We start from the raw sequence: 8,143 nt of genomic DNA on the forward strand, positions 1-8,143 counted from the left end.
CTTGTTGTAATGTTTCAATATAATTTCAGTATTTCCAGACAATAAAGATCTGTTCATCAAATCACTTGTTTTCATCTTTATTATTATAAATGTGTCTTAATTATTTTCTCTTAATGGTAACAGTAATGATATTAAATCCTGATAAAAACTGAGTTATAAATGTTTCAACTGCTCTATGAAGACTTCAGAAGGAAAATGTAAGATTACATAATGTATTGATTCATATACTGTATATTAGGAAAGTATTTACACTCAAACAACACTCTTAGATATTATGTGATTAATCCTACACAGTCATGGTGGTAGTAAGTCCATAATTTGTTTTCATAGTTTACAGTAAAGTCATAATAATTGTAGAAAATGCTTTGCTGGAGTCACTTCAGATTTGTCTGTAATAATTATTAATTGAGTAATTTTAATGAAAAATCCTCCAATCATCTTATGTTATTGAAGTGTGTCAGTGCAAAGAGTCTAATATTTTTATTTTTCAGATGTATTAAAAGCTTATACATAATCTTTTAAACAAATTCGCAAAACCCTCAGAAATATGTTCTAATTCTAAAATAAAAAGCAAAATATCATCAGCATAAAGAGATATAAAATGAGTATGATCTGACATTTTAACCCTGGACATTTATACAAACTGCTTCTGCTGAAGAGCTGAAACACAAAGACAAATGAAAGAAATGAAAAAGGAAAGAATTCAAGTATTAATTAATTACATAATCAATTAAATGTTTTTTCGGTTTATATTATAAATACTTGCTGCTGGAATAAAAACACACAAAATGACAAATATATGTCACATGACATGATTAGTAATTTTACAACACAAATGATATTAAATATTATCATGATAACATTTTGTAATTAATTTCTAAAAAAAAATGTGTATGTTTGAGTATCTATGAAAAATGGTAAGAGATTAAATAAATAAATAAATAATAATAGTTTTAGTGTTCATGTGTTGTAGTCAGTAGATTAAACTTATTAAAGAATTGAAATCATACTTCAACAGAGGTTAGATTTGATGTTCAGCCAAATGTTTCATATACTGTATTAATGAAAGTATTTAAAATAAATCTTTTTCTGTAAAATACAGAGTATTTAGTGTTAAAATGTTGAAAATTAAATTATTAAAGCCTCTGTTGTTTTAGTTTGAGTGCAGCTGTTGAGTCAGATCAGTTCCTCTTCAGCTGAGGGAGGTTTTTGTACGACGTTGTATCACTGTGTGAGTGGCCAGCTTTGATACTGCTGACAGTAATAAACTCCTGAATCTTCAGCCTGAACTCCACTGATGGTCAGAGTGAAGTCAGTCCCAGATCCACTTCCACTAAAACGATCTGAAACTCCATGCTGAAGGTTTGTAGCTTCATAAATCAGGAGTTTAGGAGCTTCTCCAGATTTCTGAAGGTACCAGCTGAGCCAGCTACTAACACTTGAACTGGTTTTACATCTGATGGAGACAGTCTGTCCTGGAACAACAGACTGAGATCCAGGAGACTGAGTCAGGATGATTTCTCCTGATGAACCTGGAAAACATGACAAAGAAGAGAAGGGTTATTGAGACAAATCCAGCTTGGAGAAAGATGATCAACATGAAAACAGAAGAGTATCATTTCTTTAACATGGAGAATAGATGGAAGAAGGTAAATGCTGCTTGTTTCAGTGTTTCTCCATCACAGCAGAACATCATTGTGGTGAACCTGGTTGCATCCTGAAGCAAAGTTTTCACAAGAGAGTCTCACCCTGAACAAGGAGCCCCAGGGTGGCCAGCAGTAGAGTCAGTGACATCATCATTGTGCTGCCGGCGGCGTGTCAGTGGCTCTGAAAGGTCTGGACAGCCACTGATCAACACTGGCCTCTTAACGGCTGGGAGCAGAGAGGCAGGACAGATATGCAAACACACAGAGTCAGTCAACTGTAGCTGTCCTCAACATATCATGCTGTTTCCTCCTCACTGCTGGGAGAACTCAACATTTACATCATCCAGAACATAAAGGAGTGAAAATCTGAGGGAGAGAATTTCATTAAAAGCAGTTAGAAAGACTGATGTGAAATGTGTAAAGGAAGAATTTTGAGGCTAATTTCACAGAATTGTTTTCAGTTTTTTTTAAACATGGTTGATATTTTGTTTTTCTCAAGTGCAGAATGTGCAACTAGTGATGTGAAAGGCCCCAAATCCAGAGTTTTACAGATAGATGGAGGTGTTTCTTCATTAAATGTGTTTGATTTCTTAAATGTGTATTCTATTGAATACACATTTATTTAAGATATGTATCATTTCTTTATGTCCTTTGAGAATATAACTTCTCATCCATATTATTTTTAAACATATTGGAATGATGTGTTTGATACTCCTCTTCCTTGGTTAAACATTTTTAGATGTATTTACTCGTCATCTTGCTCTACTTATTTATGGGCCTTTCAGTTTAAAAAAAAATATAAGATGTTACCAACAAGAAAAATGCTTAAGATATGGAGAATGACTGAGGATAATATCTGTAGATTTTGTGGTGATGAGGAGGAGGATATTATGTGTTTATTTTTATATTGTCCAGTGGTTTCATCCTTTTGGCAGCAGGTGGCAAATTGGTTATCTGAACAAGCAATCCTTTTACCTTTATCCCCTCTCAATATTATTTGGGGTTATCAGGATGATAAAAACATGTTATTGAATATTATTGTGCTGCTTGGCAAGCTTTATATATTTGATTCTCTAAAAAAAGCTGGTTTTGAGTTCTTCATATTACATTTAAAACATTCATATTTGCAGGAAAAGATCATTATTAAATAATAATATATTATTATTAAAAGCAGAGCAAAAAGCTCAGACATAAATACATGGGAGATCTTGACAATATCAAAAACTTGGGATACAGAACTATGATTATTCTATGTTATCATAAATTAACATTATCTCTTTTTTATTTAGTTCCCTCTATAAAATGATGTGTTTAATTTAAATTGCTGTATAAGTGAATATTTTTGAACCACAACCATATATAGTGCTTGACATGTATGTACATATATTTATGTTTGCATATGTGTATATATTTATATATATGTGATATGTCTGTTGTTTTTGTTTGTGTGTGTGAGTATTTAATATGTGTTTTATGTTTGTGTAAAATAAAACAAGAAAAAAAAGATCTAATGCAAATTTAAAAATAGGAGTGAGAATAATTAGAACACTTCTTATAACTTCTGATCTGATTAGTAACTGAAAGAAGGAAAAATTAGGATTTTGTGATGTTTGGTCGGATGTCATCAGCATACAAGCTGATCTTTTTAATGGTGTGAATGAAATGATGCCTGAGATGCCAGCCCGTTCTCACTCCCAACTCGTCACATATTGAAGCTTGGTCAGGACCCTGTACTGTCACATTTTAACATACTGGGTACCCCTTTAGTGTCAATTTTCAACGTGCAGGGTAGTCCGACAGACTTCTGTTGAACTCCCACAACGTCTAAAATAGACGCCATGAGACCGATGACGTCTATATAGGGTGACAAATTTCAGCCTGGTCGCCAGAATAAAACGTTGGCATTGTATGTTTGTGCAAAACACAGATACGTTGAATATCTACATTTCAAAACCTGTAATACGGAGCATATTAACATTTCAACAATACATTTCATATCAACATTTCTGAAGTGACGTACCTCACATGACATCTATATGAGCTCACTTTCTTATTCGGAGGTGGAGGGGTTGTAACGTTGTTGGCAGAAAGTTGGAAAACATCACAGAGCACGGTTCCTTGCTGTTTTTATTTTATTTTTTATTTTAACTCAAATCATGATCTTTCCCTAACCCTAACCCAGTGGTTTTTGTGCCTAAACCTCACCAGACCTTAACCACCGTGTTGTCACACCATAAAATATAATTATTTTTTAACAGTGACTGCTGTGATATTGCACGTTGAAAAATGATGCTAAAGAGGTACCCAGTGCGTTAAAAAGTGACACTACGGGGTCCTGACCAAGCTTCCATATGTGACGAGTTGGGAGTGAGAACGTGTTGGAGATGCTGATGCATTTCCTAACGGAAGAAACCAGGAGTCCAAAAAAATCTAAAGAGGAGAAGAGAAACAAGTCCTCCATGTCTAATAAACATTTGTAATTATATTTGTATTGATATATATTTACATTTATGATGAAAGATAGTGAACGATCTGTATATACCTGTTAAAGACCTACTAGTGTGTGTGTGTGTGTGTGTGTGTGTGTGTGTGTGTGTGTGTGTGTGTGTGTGTGTGTTCAGTGAACTGTATCAGTCTCTGCAGTAGCTTCCAGCTGCAGCAGTCAGTTCAGTTTCTGTTCAGTCTGACTGAGGGAGGTTTTTGTTCGACGCTTTTTCACTGTGTGAACACATACTGACTGTTGATATAGTGGAAACTCTGACAGTAATAAACTGCTGCATCTTCAGCCTGAACTCCACTGATGGTCAGAGTGTAGTCAGTATTTGATCCACTTCCACTAAAACGATCTGAAACTCCAGGCTGACGGTTTGTAGCATCATAAATCAGGAGTTTAGGAGCTTCTCCAGGTTTCTGAAGGTACCAGCCGAGGTTGCTATTAGCATTTCTACTGGTTTTACATCTGATGGAGACAGTCTGTCCTGGAACAACAGACTGAGATCCAGGAGACTGAGTCACAGTGATTTGTCCTGATGAATCTGGAAAACATGAAAAAGAGGAGAAGGGTTATTGAGACAAATCCAGCTTGGAGAAAGATGATCAACATGAAAACAGAAGAGTATCATTTCTTTAACATGGAGAATAGATGGAAGAAGGTAAATGCTGCTTGTTTCAGTGTTTCTCCATCACAGCAGAACATCATTGTGGTGAACCTGGTTGCATCCTGAAGCAAAGTTTTCACAAGAGAGTCTCACCCTGAACAAGGAGCCCCAGGGTGGCCAGCAGTAGAGTCAGTGACATCATCATTGTGCTGCCGGCGTGTCAGTGGCTCTGAAAGGTCTGGACAGCCACTGATCAACACTGGCCTCTTAACGGCTGGGAGCAGAGAGGCAGGACAGATATGCAAACACACAGAGTCAGTGAACTGTAGCTGTCCTCAACATATCATGCTGTTTCCTCCTCACTGCTGGGACAACTCAACATTTACATCATCCATAACATAAAGGAGTGACAATCTGAGGGAGAGAACTTCATTAAGCAGTTAGAAAGACTGATGTGAAATGTGTAAAGGAAGAATTTTGAGGCTTATTTCATAGAATTGTTTTCAGTTTTTTTAACATGGTTGATATTTTGTTTTTCTCAAGTGCAGAATGTGCAACTAGTGATGTGAAAGGCCTCAAATCCAGAGTTTTACAGATAGATGGAGGTGTTTCTTCATTAAATGCGTTTGATTACTTAAATGTGTATTCTATTGAATACAAATTTATTTAAGATATGTATCATTTCTTTATGTCCTTTAAGAATATAACATCTCATCCATATTATTTTCAAACATATTGGAGTGATGTGTTTGATACTCCTCTTCCTTGGTTAAACATTTTTAGATGTATTTACTCGTCATCTTGCTCTACTTATTTATGGGCCTTTCTGTTAAAAAAATGTATAAGATGTTACCAACAAGAAAAATGCTTAAGATATGGAGAATGACTGAGGATAATATCTGCAGATTTTGTGGTGATGAGGAGGAGGATATTATGTGTTTATTTTGGTATTGTCCAGTGGTTTCATCCTTTTGGCAGCAGGTGGCAAATTGGTTATCTGAACAAGCAATCCTTTTACCTTTATGCCCTCTCAATATTATTTGGGGTTATCAAGATGATAAAAATATGTTATTGAATATTATTGTGTTGCTTGGCAAGCTTTATATATTTGATTCTCCTAAAAAAGATGGTTTTGAGTTCCTTCATATTACATTTAAAACATTACTATTTGCGGGAAAAGATCATTATTAAATAATCATATATTATTATTAAAGGCAGAGCAAAAAGCTCAGACATAAATAAATGGGAGATCTTGACAATATCAAAAACTTGGGATACAGAACTATGATTATTCTATGTTATCATAAATTAACATTATCTCTTTTTTATTTAGTTCCTTCTATAAAATGATGTGTTTAATTTAAATTGTTGTATAAGTGAATGTTTTTGAACCACAATCACATATAGTGCTTGACATGTTTGTACATATATGTATGCTTGTATGTGTGTATATATATGTATATATGTGGTATGTCTGTTGTTTTTGTTTGTGTGTGTGAGTATTGAATATGTGTTTTATGTTTGTGTAAAATAAAACAAGAAAAAAAAGATCTAATGCAAATTTAAAAATAGGAGTGAGAATAATTAGAACACTTCTTATAACTTCTGATCTGATTAGTAACTGAAAGAAGGAAAAATTAGGATTTTGTGATATTTGGTCGGATGTCATCAGCATACAAGCTGATCTTTTTAATAGTGTGAATGAAATGATGCCTGAGATGCCAGCCCGTTCTCACTCCCAACTCGTCACATATTGAAGCTTGGTCAGGACCCTGTACTGTCACATTTTAACGCACTGGGTACCCCTTTAGCGTCGTTTTTCAATGTGCAGAGTAGTCCGACAGACTTCTGTTGAACTCCCACAACGTCTGAAATAGACGCCATGAGACCGATGACGTCTATATAAGGTGACAAATTTCAGCCTGGTCACCAGAATAAAACGTTGGCATTATATGTTTGTGCAAACCACAGATACGTTGAATATCTACATTTCAACACCTGTAATACGGAGCATATTAACATTTCAACAACACGTTTCATATCAACATTTCTGAAGTCACGTACTTCACATGACATCTATATGAGCTGACTTTCTTATTAGGAGGTGGAGGGGTTGTAACGTTGGCAGAAAGTTGGAAAACAGCACAGAGCACGGTTCCTTGCCATTTTTATTTTATTTTTTATTTTAACTCGAATCATGATCTTTCCCTAACCCTAACCAAGTGGTTTTTGTGCTTAAACCTCACCAGACCTTAACCACCGTGTTATCACACCATAAAATATAATTATTTTTTAACAGTGACTGCTGTGATACTGCACCTTGAAAAATTATGCTAAAGGGGTACCCAGTGCTTTAAAAAGTGACGCTACGGGGTCCTGACCAAGCTTCCATATGTGACGCGTTGAGAGTGAGAACGTGTTGGAGATGCTGATGCATTTCCTAACGGAAGAAACCAGGAGTCCAAAAAAATCTAAAGATGAGAAGAGAAACAAGTCCTCATAATAAACATTTGTAATTATATTTGTATTGATATATATTTACATTTATGATGGAAGATAGTGAACGATATGCATATACTTGTTAAAGACCTAGTGGTGTGTGTGTGTGTGTGTGTGTGTGTGTGTGTGTGTGTGTTTGTGTGTGTGTGTGTGTGTGTGTGTGTTCAGTGAACTGTATCAGTCTCTGCAGTAGCTTCCAGCTGCAGCAGTCAGTTCAGTTTCTGTTCAGTCTGACTGAGGGAGGTTTTTGTACGACGCTTTTTCACTGTGTGAATACTTCCTGACTGTTGATATAGTGATAACTCTGACAGTAATAAACTGCTGCATCTTCAGCCTGAACTCCACTGATGGTCAGAGTGAAGTCAACTCCATTCCCTGCTCCACTTCCACTGAATCTGGAGGAGATTCCTGTAACTCTGTCTGATGTTCCATAGAGGAGAAGTTTAGGAACTTCTCCAGTTTTCTGATGGTACCAGGACAGAAAGTATTGTGAACCAGTCCAGTGATCAACTTGTCTATTAGCCTTACAGTCAATAGAGACAGTTTGACCAAGCTGCAGTGATTTGGCTGCTGGCTGAGTCAAGACAACATTTTGCCCAACAGACCCTGAGGAGAGAGAAGAAACACTGGACATGAGATGGTGAAACTCAGCTACACTCCAAATGATTTTCACATGACAGAAAAATGATTTTCCTCACCCTGAGTGAAGCAGAGGAGAGTCCAGATGAGGACGGAGATCAAAGTCATGTTTTTGATGAGGAGGATTTCTGTGGCTTCTGTTGTGATGAAGGACAGCTGTCAGTCATCCAGTGTTCAACTCTCAGGACTATAAACTCTCCCAGAGCACTGGAGCATGGTGCTGCTGATGCAAAGTGGCTCTCTATGGAAATGCTCTGACTC

At 36.0% G+C, this 8,143-nt stretch overlaps 1 long non-coding RNA gene across 1 annotated transcript; it reads right to left on the reverse strand.

The window, feature by feature from the left end:
- Positions 1-7,746: 7,746 nt before the first annotated feature.
- On the reverse strand, positions 7,747-8,114 carry LOC137199097 (uncharacterized). Its single transcript, XR_010931725.1, has 2 exons — positions 7,942-8,114; positions 7,747-7,849 (listed from the first exon to the last, which is right to left on the reverse strand). It is a non-coding gene; the product is annotated as an uncharacterized lncRNA (long non-coding RNA).
- Between the last annotated feature and the right edge of the window lie 29 nt (positions 8,115-8,143).

The sequence above is a fragment of the Thunnus thynnus genome, chromosome 15 (assembly GCF_963924715.1).
Source record: "Thunnus thynnus chromosome 15, fThuThy2.1, whole genome shotgun sequence".
NCBI lineage: Eukaryota > Metazoa > Chordata > Actinopteri > Scombriformes > Scombridae > Thunnus > Thunnus thynnus.